At 50.4% G+C, this 13,823-nt stretch overlaps 1 long non-coding RNA gene across 2 annotated transcripts; it reads right to left on the reverse strand.

The window, feature by feature from the left end:
• Positions 1 to 1,325: 1,325 nt before the first annotated feature.
• On the reverse strand, positions 1,326 to 6,647 carry LOC138827588 (uncharacterized). 2 transcript variants are annotated; one of them, XR_011372136.1, is made up of 4 exons: positions 6,418 to 6,647; positions 4,957 to 5,050; positions 4,255 to 4,425; positions 1,326 to 1,822 (listed from the first exon to the last, which is right to left on the reverse strand). It is a non-coding gene; the product is annotated as an uncharacterized lncRNA (long non-coding RNA). The 2 variants fall into 2 exon arrangements; XR_011372135.1 differs by lacking the exon at positions 6,418 to 6,647 and having other exon boundaries at positions 4,957 to 5,723.
• Positions 6,648 to 13,823: the final 7,176 nt, after the last annotated feature.

Below are 13,823 nucleotides of genomic sequence, written 5' to 3' on the forward strand. Positions count from 1 at the left end.
TTTGCTCAAGGATAGCATCTACCACTTAAGCCACAGCACCACTTCAGGCTTTTTCTGTGTAGTTTTATTTGAGATAAGAGTCTCGTGGACCTTCCTGCCTGGTCTGGCTTCAAACCGCAATCCTCAGATCTCAGTCTTCTGAGTGGCTAGGATGACAGGCCAAGCCAGGGTTAGGATTTTTATGGATGCCATCAGAACCAGGTCTTGATGCATTACTAGATTCAGTGTAAGCAGAAAAGACAGACAGGAAAACAAAATCAAAGCAAGGCAAAAGTTTGAGGGCTCCAGCGCCTGTTTATCCCAGTTTTAGACAAGTTCCATTTTAAGAAGGCCCGGATCAGAATAACTCCAGGGCCGCCTCCAACTGTGCGAGCTAAGACTTGACGCCCCTGCGGGTCTCCATGGCTACCAGCAGCAGCTACAGTAACGCCAAGGCAAGAAACAGAAAAATGAGCAATTCCACCTTTCCTTGTGTGGCCAGGTAATCAATTTATTTTAAAAGAAGGTGCAGCTCACAAAACCCACCTGTCTGTGTCTCAGTTCTCCGTGGTGCTGGAGGTAGAGGTGAATGAAGAGGAAGAAAAGACTCCCTCTCCTCCAGGGCTGGAGTCCTTCCCAGAAGCACGTCCTGCTGCTCTGAAGCGCCGACTTCGTGACCAGCTCTAGTTGCACAGTTGGGCTTTCATGAATCCTGGGGATGAGGCTCCACTTAGTCCTGGGCTTAAGCCTCCCAGGCAGGTGGTTCCAGGGCCCAGGCGGTGGCTGAGACCCTGCTCCTGCACACGCTGGGGCTTCTGGGTTGAAATGGGAGGCAGAGGCCTCTTGTCTCTTGGGAAGACCAAGCTGGGCCCTGCGTGCTTCAGTTCTGCATCCTTGTTTCCCCGCCCTGGGTAAGGAGCCCTGAGGACAGCGGTGCTCTCTCCTTACCTCCCACACCCTCTTCCAGACGCTCAGCTGCAAAACCCCTGAGTCAGGGGCCTTCCTCAGCACAAGACTTAGGTTTTCTGCTCCTTCTGCTCACCTGTGTGGGTGAAGCCAGGGTTCAGACCCAGGCTGAAGCTCCAGGCGTTCCACCTGAGGTCCGGCCGCCTGCCTCTGTATGCCAAATGAAGAGACATGGGGCAGAGTAAGGTTTCCCATGTGGCCTGGGCAGCGCTCTGCTGCATCTTTAGCTCTTCCCTGAGGAGACAGGGACTGGGGCTGGGGACAGGTTTGCATAGTTAAAACACTCCCAAGTCCCAGCCTGGTCAGAGGCTGACAGCTGGCTGGTGGACCAGGTCCTTCCTGGACGCCACAACAGCTGTACAGCGGCTGCAGGAGAGAATGGCCAAGGGCATCGGACATAGGTACAAAGCAGAGGAGACGGCTAGCGTGCTCCCTTTATCCTGCCCCCAGCTCAGCTGTGGGCCAAGTAAGGGGCCAGGTTTCTCAGCAAAGCAGTTAAGCCCCTTTACACTGGTGCCTACATCAGCCCACTTTTAAACCCACGGTCCTCCTACCTCAGCCTCCTGAGTGCTGCGATTACCGGTGTGCACCAAGTAATGATCTTGGCTTGATACGCTTCCTTTTTTTCCGTTTTTGATAGGGTCCCACACTGGAACTGAGCTCAGGGTTTGTGCTTGCTAGGCAGGTGCTCTGCTCCTGGATAAGCTTCTTGATTGAATGAAGAAAGCCAAATTGCGTTGAGTACGTGTGTCTTACCTGTATGCTGCTTCTTGGGAGGCAGTCTGATGGGGTTCCCGCAGGCAAGTGCTTACTATCGGAAAGACCCGGATTTAATCACATTTCTCCCACATCTTGGTTTTTACAGAAACCTGAAATCCTGAAAAGGAAAAATTCTGGAAGGCCCTGGGGTCTGTGCATTTTGGCCAGTGTGGCAGAGAGGTTTTCTTATTCTGTGCTTGCTGGGTGCTGGGTGCAGCCCCCGGCCCAACGACACAGCATTGCTAAGGAGCACAGGGCAGCGGCCAGGGCGGGCTTCCTGGCGGCACGCTGAGCCAAGTAGAGAAATGCAGCAACTGAGCCTCGTGCTCAGGGCCTGGAGTGAGATGTGGGCCTCTCCGGGTTTTCATTCACTCTGCAGTTGTTTATCCCCACATGAGACTCATGGCTTCCTAAAGACACACAACTGCCAAGTGATGAAGCTGAGCTCGAACCCAGGTCCGGAGGGCCTTAAAGCCCAGAGGGTTTAAGAACAGAAGCAAGTACCAGCAACCCCTGCCTGAGGAGGCTGGAGGCCGGGCAACTTCTCCAGAGCCGCTGAAGCGCTACTGCTGCAGCTGGTCTGTCCCCCGCGAGGCCCCTGCGAGGCCTTTGCACCCAATCTTTTCCTCACGCTACACCAGACACCCCTGCGGGGCGGCCACACATGAGGGGACCTCGGTGGAGGGAGGGCCTGGGGGGAAACTGAGGCCCAGGTACTGTCATCCAGGCTTCCCACCGTCTTCCGGCGGTTTACTGTGAGTGTCAGCTTCATTTCCATCTCTTGGATCTGGGCAGTGCAGCTGAAATGTTTGTGTCGCCCTTGGGAGCAGTGGGGGATAAGCCAGGGCAGACAGGTGAGGTGCAGGCACGGGGGGCGGGGCACCTGAGCCTCCACGCCGCCCTGCACCACAGCGCCCCGCGTGGCTGCAGAGGGAACTGCCGATGTCCTAGGTGACCCAGGGCAGGTGGTGGAGCCCCGGCTGGGGCTCGGCCCCGCGGGAGGAAGCTACGCTGGAGGAAGCTGAACACCCCTGTCGGGTCAGCCCCCAAGCCCACGGGAAGGTGGGGCTCTAGCCTGAACCGGTGCTTACCGGAGATGACTGCGTTCTGGACCCCTTGCTTTAGCAGATTGTTTAAGAACTGAGACACAACTCCCAGACTAGCGGTTAAGCGTGGTTAAGTGGAGTAACTGGCCGACACGGGCACAGGTGGCCCCTTTCAGAGGACTTTGCCCAGCAAAAGCAAGCACCTCTCCTCTGAGCTCCTCCAGCCCGTCCTAAAGCAAACCACGTGGTTTTCTCATCAGCAGTTCCGAGTACAAACAGATGTCTGCAGTCTGCTTTGAATGGTTCACTATTTATTCTTGGAGACAAGGTCTGGCTATGTAGGCCAGGTGAGCCTGGAACTCTAGGCCCTCCTGCCTCAGCCTCCTGAGCACTGAGTCTCCATGCCACGCTGGTGATGAGCCTTCAACCTGACAGTGGCTGGCTCACATCCCCTGGAGCTGGGAGCAGCTCCTGGGCTTGCCTCAGGGGGCCTGGCTGGGCAGGCAGAGCAGCCTCAGGAAGTGGGGAACTGCAGTCACCCTCGCCACGACCAAGACCCTCCCAGAACGCTCAGCACTCATTCTTCACCTCCACCAGAGGCCGCGTGTTCCATGACTGGTGCTCAGCTTCGTGCTGCTGGGAAGGGGTGTGCCCTTATAGGGGGCTGGGCCCTTCCAATACTGAGTCAAAACCTCTCCAAGCAGGGCACCAGCACACATGTCTGTGAGCCTAGCTACTGGAGAGTCTGAGAATGGGAGAATCACAGTTCACAGAGAACCCAGGTAGAAAAGTCCTAAAACTCCATTTCAACACAAAGGAACAGGTCAAGACTGGAGCTCAGTCAGGATGAAAGCCTGGGCAAGAAGCGGGGAGATCTTATCTCCAAAATAATCAGTGGGCTGTAAATGGGTCTTAGTGCTGGAGTGCTTGCCTAGCGTGCATGAAGCCCTGGGTTCAATTCCTCAACACCACATAAACAGAAAAATCCAGAAGTGCCTCTGTGGCTCAAGTGGTAGAGCGCCAGCCTTGAGCAAAAGCAGCCCAGGGACAGTGCCCAGGCCCTGAGTTCAAGCCCTAGGACTGGCAATAATAATAGTAGTAGTAGTAATAATAAGTGCATAGGGCTAGCAGCATGGCTCAAGTGCTACAGCACCAGCTGAAAACATCAGGTACTGAGTTCAAGTCCCAGTCTCAGACCTAAAAAAAAAAACATGATGCAAAAAAGGGCTGTCATGGCTTAGCAGTAGAGACTGCCTAGCGAGCATGAAGCTCTGAGTTCAAACTCCAGTATCACTCAGCTAAGTGATAGACCTTTCTTCTTTATAAACTGGTTGTCTCAGGTATTCTGTCATAGTAGTGGGAAACTACCACACCCATTACTGACAAGAACCTACTAGGGGCCCCAGGGGGCCAGACAGCGATGCAAACACCTCTTTACTCCCTTGATGCAATCTTTCGCACTGTGAAATGCCCTCTTCCCTTTCTGCTCTCCATCCTTACTTACTGTGCCTCCTCCACTGCGGCCATTCCTGTTTGGTTTGAATGCCTGGGTACTTCAGAGAACAGCACCCAGTCATGTCACTGTTACACAGCAGTAGACATTAGATGCACCTTCCAGTGCTAGCAGGGCTCTTCTAGGTGCCTTGTGTGCCTCCTGTGACATCCAGGCAGAGTTCTGTGTAGACGAAGATGAGTCAAGATGTTTAGACTGCAGATGCTGATCTGTGCCCTGGACTATTCTGCTGCACCTCCAGCTGTCATATCATCATCTGCCATGTCTGGAGGTGGAACCAGTGCTTCCCAAGGGATCCTGGGCTAAAAGTTTATTGTGAGTACAGTACTGAGAGAGGTAATAGGCTAGGTGCTGGTGGCTCATGCCTGTAACCTTAGCTACTTAGGAGGCTGAGATTTGAGGATCAAGGTTCAAAGCCAGCAAGGGCAGAAAATTGTTAAGACTCCAATAAATTAGCAATAAAAATAATGTGATGTAATGTAATGTATAATAATATAACATATCCAATAAATTAGCAAGAAGCCAAAAGCAGAACTGTGGCTCAAGTGGTAGAGCACTAGCCTTGAGCAAAAGGGCTAAGAGAAAGCATCTAGTCCCTGAAGTCAAACCCCAGGACACCACCAGTACGTACACACACACACACACACACACACACACACTGTATGGAGATGGAAAAAAAGGGGAAATGCTTACAACTGGTGTATGAAGAACAATAGATGTGTTTTCGCTGTATTATTCTTCAGCCTTTCTATGGGCTCAAGATTCTTCATAAAATAAACACTAAAAACTAGGGAAAGAACGTAATGCAAAAAGACTATTAGCCAATTTTGCTTGCTGTAATAGAATGCCCGAGGCGAGCCAGTGGCACCCCCAGCCTCTGGGGGGACAGCCTGCGGCCCACTGGCAGACAAGTGGGGGAGGGAGACATCTCCTGAAGCTACATCAGGGATCAGCCTGCTCCTGCCACACTGCTCTGTCCCCACAGAGTCCTAACTGACCCCTTCCATGGGCAGATGCCCCCAGTGACCTAAGACCTTCCCATTGAGCCCCACCTCTGCAGCGAAGACCACACCCCAACACATGAGCACCAGGTCAAACCAATGCAAGCAATGAGCCAGGGACCAACTACAAAGGAATGCATGAATGAGTCTTTAAATGAAACAATATTGTGAAAGAGAAGCCACCAGATTGACATACTCAAAGTGTTTACAATAGTCCTGATTTTGGTTTGGAAAGTAAAATATTTTCTGTGCCTGTCCTGAGGCTTGAACTGAGGTCCTGGGCACTATCCCTGGGCTTTTGTACCCTCTGCTAGCGTTCTACCACTTGAGCCACAGCTCCACTTCCAGCTTTTTGGTAGTTAATTGGAGATAAGAATCTCACAGACTTGAACCTCCATCCTCAGATCTCAGCCTCCTGAGTAGCTAGGATTACAGGCTCAAGCCATTCACACCCAGCAAAATATTGTTTTCTTACCATGTAAACTCTCTCCCAATGGTTCGCACCTACTCACCTCGCGCTGCCATCCGGCAGCCGCAGAGCTCCCAGGCTCAGCTCCCTCATCTCCTCCCTGGCCTCCCGCCCGGGTGCCTGGTGTGCCCCTTGCCCCAGCCATTTCCCTCTGACGGTGTCCCGCCTGTTCACCAAATCCCCAGTCACTTCTCATGATCACTTCATCATGCTCAGATTGCCACAACCAGGCTGTGGCACACGCTGGGTACATTTTCCCTGAAAATACAGAAATGATAACATCATCCCTAGTGAGCTCAGTAGTCCTATCACGGGGGATATAATGTGGAATGATGTGTATTGACTATTGAAGAAACACAAAATATCTTTCACTTGCAGCCCAGATTTGGATCTCATGTGGATGCTGGAACACACGAGATGGATGGCAATCTAAAGATCACCTTGAATCCTGGTGAAGGGGGTGAGGCCCGGAGGGCTTCCTACACCTCTTGAGCAAGGCCAGCTGGCGGGCACAGGGAGTACTGGGGGAGAGGGGCAGTACCAAGCGGGGAACCCCTGTTTTCTGCTGGCTGACTCCTTAGGCTGTCTGCCTCCAAGGGCAGCCGGGATGCCACCAGGCCACGATTTCCTGTGGAATCTTCAGACTGCATCAAAGAGGAGCCTGGAGAAAGGTGTGTGCGTTACCGTGCTTCTGAGGCAAAGCACTCCAGCAGCAACTTGGAAGTCAAAGATCTCAGGCATCCAGAGAGAGAGGGGTGATGCCCAGAAAGAGTGACACAATCAGAGGCCCAGGCAGGGCATTTTAGAATTAAGTCACAAAGCACGGGGTGGGAGCAGAGCTCCTTTTATGAAGGAGGTGACACCCAACAGTGGCCTTCTAGCAGCCTGGATCCCCTTGTGACATCAGAGGGGGACGGGATGGAGAAGGCAGGGTGTGTCCACAACCACATCAGGTACCCAGATGAGCAGTGAAATAGTTGAGATAGGGTTCTGTGAGTGCTGCTGTAGTCACCAACAATACCGTCCCTCCTGCGTGTTCTCTCTGGATCTTCAGCAGTCTTCCAGGCTGTGTCCCAGGGTGCCCTTGGACCAGAGCAGCAGCAGCATCTGGACACTAGTAGAAACACCCATCTGCAGACCCTGCCTAGCCCTACTGACCCAGAAATCCAGACACGAGGCCCCTGCTGTGTTTCAACAAAGTGATTCTGGTACAGAAAGTTCCCCAACACAGCTGGCAAGTAAAAAGCACCACATATGGGCTGGGAAGGTGGCTCAGTGGTAGAGTGCTTGCCTGGCATGCATGAGATCCTAGGTTTGATTCCTCAAGCACCACATAAGCAGAAAAAGCCGGAAGTGGCACTGTGGCTCAGGTGGTAGAGTGCTACCCTTGAGCTGAAATGCTAAGGGACAGCGCCCAGGCCCAGAGTTCAGGCCCCATGGCCAAGGGGGAGGAAGCACCACATATTCCCGAGAAGGTTCTTACCTGCTCTCTGGCCACATCTGTTCCGTTCCTGTGCTTGCGAGCTCTACCCTGAGGCACAGGCACTGGGTACCGCGGGGGGGGGGGGGGGGAACTGGTCCTTGGTTTTCACACTGACCCTTGCAAAACTCTGATAATCCTCCCTGAGCCACCCACATCTTCTGTCAGAAGACATCTGGCCATTCACACCTAACACAACAGAACTGTAAACACACCAAGTCATGGAGGGACTAAGGAGTATTGGGGTACTCTTAGGAATTCTAATAGATTTGATTCAAACACTTCAATCAAGTAGAATCAGCCATATTAGACTGAAAACAGAACGGACAGTGTGCATGAGAATGCGTGTGCATGCACATGTGTGACAGACACGGAGACGGCAGGGCAGAGCTGCGGAAAGGACGGCTGGGAGAACGCCGGTGCCTGAGGCAGCATGGAGGCAGGATCCTCCTCGGCGGCAGTACGCACAGACCACTGACTGAAATGCTCATCTCACCTGAAAAATTCCTTCCAGAAACATCTGCACCATTGTTGGATCCACTAGTCTCTGTTTCCTGAGTGGCTGGGATGCTAGGCGTGAGCTATGGTGCCCAGCTCCATTCTTTCTTTTAACTAGTGAGAAGAGCAGCTACGTATGCACACTGCTGCTGACTGTGGCCGCCACCTCCAGGAGCCGGATGGGACACTGGGAAATATCTCCTCACCAACACGCCTGAGATGGACCTGTGCAGGTCCAGAAGGATGGTTCTAGAGGCATCCAGAGAATGCAGTGTCTTGGGCACTCGAACGAGACCCAAAGTTTCATAAATGGGGTCTCTTCCAGAAAAATGCTTTTTCCAAGAGGCTGAACGTTCTACTATCTGCATTTATGTGGCTATCACAAAGAAGCTCCTTTGTCTAGTCAACATATGCTAGTAAGATAAAATGAATCCATGGAGCCGGGCGCTGGTGGCTCACGCCTGTAATCCTAGCTACTCAGGAGGCTGAGATCTGAGGATTGCGGTTCAAAGCCAGCCTGGGCAGGAAGGTCTGTGAGACTCCTATCTCCAATAAACCACCAGAAAACCGGAAGTGGCGCTGTAGCTCAAGTGGTAGAGGGCTCGCCTTGAGCTGAAGAGCTGAGGGACAGCGCCCAGGCCCAGAGTTCAAGCCCCACAACCGACAAAAAAAAAAAAAAAAATGAATCCATGGAGAAAATTCCCAGTATTAGAAAAATAAATAGAGACCCGCAGCGCCCCGGCCCTGTGAGTGGAAGTGCGCATGCTGCCAGACTTGAGCGGAGCCCGGCCGACACTGGCAGCTCCCAGCAGTGCATCCGAGGGCCTGGGGCAGTGGTGAGGGCCAGGCTGAGGGGCTGCAGACCAGGTGGGGGCGGCCTGGACCCCTGGCTGGCGACACCTAAGGAAGGCTCTGTATGAGGGCCAGGTGCATGCTGGGGGCCAAGGCCGCCAGGGAGGGGAGGAGGGCAGGCTGCAGGTAGCCAGCCAGAGCAGGGCTGGAGAGCAGAGGTTCTGGCTCCCCTTCCTCGGGACTCCTAAAGAACTCAGCAGTGCTCCGGGCATCTGTGCTAAATCAGGAGCTCAACCGGGCCCCATTCTGCTGCTCGCCTTGTTCCTCACCTCTTCCCCAGGCCCTGTATTTGCAGCCAGGTCACAGCTGTGGGGCCTTGTCTAAGGCAGTGTTGGCCAGCTGCAGGCTCCCGGAGGAACTCGGGCTTCAGTGAAGGCTTTTGGAAGGCAGAGAAACACTGGACCACAGCGGTCTCATCCAGGGCCCGTGTCCAGAGTCTGGGCACTGCTTCCTGCCTGACAGTGATGGCAGGGGTGCACCAGCAAGCCTGAGCCCCTACACCTTCACTTTAGGTTTTGTTGGTTTATCGGCTCTGCACTAAATGAAGGGGAAATCCAGGTGCCAGGGTTCTGAGAAGAAGCCTAGTTAAAAGGTGGTCGAAAGGGAGTTTCATTGTGAAGCACAGGTAACCTTGAACTCTCAAACCCTCGAGTACCAGAATTACAGAAATGAGCCACTGTACCTTGAAAAGGAAAAAAATAAATACAGCCTGCCCTCCTTTCTTTTGAGCAGGGGAGAGAAACCTGTGTGAGCAGAGCTTCGTGCCCGCCTCGAGGCCTGGCGCTGGCGCCTGCTGCTCCCACCAGCTCTGCACATCACCAGGCTCACAGCTCCATCCCTCTGCGGTGCGCCTTACTGTCTTCATAAGCTGGAGGAGGGAGGGAAGAAGAGCAGCTCGCTCTCCTCTTTATCCTAGTGCCCTGCTGATTAGCATGCTCTAGGATGAACAAGGAAATCTTTTTTGTTTTGTTATTTTTTATTGTTATTATAAGGTGATGTACAGAGGAGGGGTTACAGTTACATAAGTCAGGTAAAGAGTACATTTCTGGACAATGTCATCCCTTCCCTCCCTTTCTCCCAGTTTTTCCATCCTGTCCCCACCCACAGGTTGTTCAGTTCATTTTCAACATAGTGTCTAATACCATTGCTGCATGTGTTCCCCCTTTGTCCTTCATTTCTGTGCCCCCCTTACCCTCCTCCCAAAGACAGATAAACAAGACAAAAAGAAAAGTTTCTGATGAAAGTTGCTACTTTTATAAAGAACTAATGTATCTTTGAAATAATTTTAAATGCTTAATTACAAACTGGGTGCAATTGTCTTATACCTGTAATCCTAGCTACTCAAGAAGCTGAGATCTGAGGATCACAGTTTGAAGCCTGCCTGGACAGGAAAGTCTATGAGACTTGTATCTCTATCAATAAACTATTCAGAAAAAGCCAAATGTGGTGCTGTGTGGTTCAAGTGATAGAGTGTTAGCCTTGTCCTTTGAACTCAGGGACAGTGTCCAGGCCCTGAGTTCAAGCCCCGAGACCAGGAAAAAACAATCTTAATTATAAAAATATGAATACTTCAGGGCTGGGAAGGTGGCTCAGTGGTAGAGCGCTTGCCTTGCATGCATGAGGCCCTAGGTTTGATTTCTCAGCACCACATAAGCAGAAAAAACGAGAAGTGGAGCTGTGGCTCAAGTGGTAGAGCATTAGCCTTGAGCTGAAGAGCTGAGGGACAGTGCCCAGGCCCTACAACCTACCAAAAAAAAAAATATATATATATATATAAATATATATATATATATGGATACTTCAATATCTCATTAGTTTACAGGGAAAAATACCCTCAATCTTTTGTAAAAGAAGGATTAAATAAAGACACTTACCAGCAATACATCTGACAAAGGTGTTATATTCAAAATATATAAGGAGCTCAAGAAATCACCCCATCCAAAGCTAATAAATGAATCACTAAATAGGCAAAGGAACTAAGGAGAGACTTCTCAGAAGAAGAGGTAAGAATGGCAAAGAAACACATGAGGAAATGCTCATGTCAGAAAGGAAATGCAAAGAAAAGGTGCGCTGGAGCCAGCCCCCACGGGCGCTCACTCATGGCACCCATGTCAGGTCGCGGTCTAGCTCTCTAACTGCCCTTCGCTCTGCTTCACTAATAAACTCTCTGGGAATTCACCATGATGTTTCCTCGAACCCAAACCCCAGGCTGGGCAGAGGGAGGGGCACCTTCAGAGATCTGGTCCCACGTGGGGTAGCCCGGTCACGGATCTTCACGCATCTGCCCCCTGTGCCTCACCAGCAACAGGCCTTGTATCTGCCAAGGTATATTATTTGGAATGTTCTAGTGAGCTATGTAGCCAGGTCCTTCTCCCTCAGGCACCACTCTGGCCGTGTGAAAGCTGACCCCATCCCCTACACTCCCAGCCCCCACCCTGAACGCTTAATACCTCCTCTGCTTCCCTACCTAAACACATTCACTAACACTCTTGAGACACCAGCAATCTGGGCTTTGTCCCTACACAACAAACAACTCTAGCAAACACCTGCCTGGGGTGTGTGACATGTCTTTCTAGAGGTGGCACTCTTTCTGCGCACTCACCAGCCTGGCACAGATGCTGGGACAGAACCACTCTCTCAGTCTGGATCATTTGTGACTGCAGCTCACGTGGAGCTTGCCTTTGCCGGAGTATCACGAAGACCATTTCAAAGGATACAAGCAACAGCCAGAGTGAGAGAGACCAGAGCAAGGCTGCAGGGTGCCGGGGCCGGGGACTGGGTGGGGAACGGCGCTGCATCTGCCTCTCAGGCTCTTTCCACGCCGGAACGTGATTTTTGCTAATTATGCCCATATCTTTCAATCTAATACTCTCACAGTTTGGAAAATCTGCTTTTTGGAAAATAGCTACTTGTGGGAAAGATAAAAATTCCACTAGGAGAAAGACACTATGCGATAGTTGAAAAACAACAAGGCTTTGAAGGTTCAAATTCTCACTCAATTTAAATCCTTAGGCATTTGTGTTTGGAACTTATGCCCATTAGCCTTTATTTTAAACGTGAGATTAAATAGGGAACTTTCAGAATTGTAAACATGACTGGCATATACCTAATGCTTAAAAGCCATTATGACTCTGAATCCATTGGAAACGCAGAACGAATGTGTTCCAGCTTGTCTTACAGGAAACTGCTAGTGGAAGGTGATTTAGCATTCTATAACAGGCAAGGATTTCAAAACGTGGTCTTTGAACCCAAGGCTCCAAGGTTAACTGGAAGCCAGCTTTTGCTCAGTCCCTATCATCCAGCGCAAGCCTAGTAAGTTCGGTCCCTACCGTCCAGCTCAGTCCCTAACACAGCAGGCGCTCCATCTCGCATAACTAATTGGGGAATATGCATACTCACTGAAAATAAGATTGAGTAATGCAAAACAACAGGACAGTTCTCCCAGTGGACGAGTTCTCTCCTGTGGGCTTGAGTAAGAAATTCAAGCAACCTGGTGAAGAGAGAGATTCTCTGACGTATTTCTTTTTTTTTTTTTTTGGTCAGTCATGGGGCCTGAACTCTGGGCCTGGGTGCTGTCCCCCAGCTCTTCAGCTCAAGGCTAGTGCTTTACCACTTAAGCCATAGCGCCTCTTCTGGCTTTTTCTGCTTACCTGGTGCTGAGGAATCAAACCCAGGGCCTCATGCATGCAAGGCAAGCGCTCTACCACTGAGCCACCTTCCCAGACCCTCTCTGAGGTATTTCTCCCATAAGTGGACAGCACAAAGTGAGGAAGCATGGGAAAGCTGTGTTTTGATGTCAGCTGACATGCCAGGATAAATAAAACCATCCTGAAAGATTATTACATTAGAAACTGTATCTTAGGTGCCAGTGGCGGATACCTGTAATCCTAGCTACTCAGGAGGCAGAGATCTGAGGGTTGCAGTTTGAAACCAATCTGAGCAGTAGATTCTTTTTTTTTCCAACTTATTTTTTTTTATTGTGAAAATACTTACAGAGGGGTTACAATTACATGGGCAAGGTAATGAATACATTTCTTATCAAGCATTGTTGCCTCCTCCTTTGTTTCCCCCTTCCCATCCCTTCCCATCTCCCCCCACATAAATAAGAATCTTGGGGTACCCCCCCACCAAGATTCTTATTTCTAATTAACCACCTATAAAGCTGGAAGTGGAGCTGTGGCTCAAGTGGTAGAACACTAGCCTTAAGTACAAAAGTTCAATGACAGCGCCTAGGCCCTGAGTTCAAGCCCAAGAATCAGCCAAAACAAAAAACAAAGCCGAGTGCAGGTGGCTCACACCTGTAATCCTAGCTACTCAGGAGGCTGAGATTGAGGATCACAGTTCAAAGCCAGCCCAGGCAGGAAAAGTGTGAGATTCTTATCTCCAATTAACCACCACGCAACCAGAAATGGCGCTGTGGTTCTAGTAGTAGAGGGCTCACCTTGAGCTGAAGAGCTGAAGGATAGCACCCAGGCCCAGAGTTCAAGCCCCCATGACTGACAAGAAAAATTAAAAAGGAAAAAAGAAAAAACTGTCTTGCTTCTTAGACTTCAAAAGTTCGCACGTAAGTAGATAGGCATAGATGATTTATTATTCTTTGGTCATCAGTTAAGGATGGCATTGCTGACCAAATGATCACTTAGATGACGATATACATTAACTTCACAATATTGCTGCTGCTTAAATATGTATACGCTGTTAGGATGTTATAAAATAGGGCTTTGTCATCAAACTTATTAATCTTTTTACTAAGAAACTAAGAAACTACAAGTTAAATAACTTGCCTTTACTACTGTGAATCTGTTTTTTGTTTCTGTTTTTTGGGTCTGGTCGTGGGGCCTGAACTCTGGGCCTGGGCGCTGTCCCTCAGCTCTTCAGCTCAAGGCTAGCGCTCTACCACTTGAGCCACAGTGCCACTTCTGGCTTTTTTTACTTTTTGCTTATGTGGTGCTGAGGAATCGAACCCAGGGCCTCATGCATGCAAGGCAAGTGTTCTACCACTGAGCCACCTTCCCAGCCCCACTACTGTGAATCTGATAGCACCGAGAAGAACAGATCCTTTTTCTTTGAAATCAATTCTTTAATTAGGTGAACACTCATTACCAGAGCTATATTACATGTTTAGCTCCAGCTTTTAATTTTTTACACATATGTAGGTATGTGCATGTATATGTATGTATATCTGTGTATCTAGGATATAGGTGTGTGTATGTATGTGTGTATATATATGTGTGTGTTAGAGAATGAGCAAGAGAATCTA

Source organism: Dipodomys merriami, unplaced genomic scaffold (assembly GCF_024711535.1).
Source record: "Dipodomys merriami isolate MVZ:Mamm:240054 unplaced genomic scaffold, mDipMer1.0.p SCAF_158, whole genome shotgun sequence".
In the NCBI taxonomy this organism is placed as follows: domain Eukaryota; kingdom Metazoa; phylum Chordata; class Mammalia; order Rodentia; family Heteromyidae; genus Dipodomys; species Dipodomys merriami.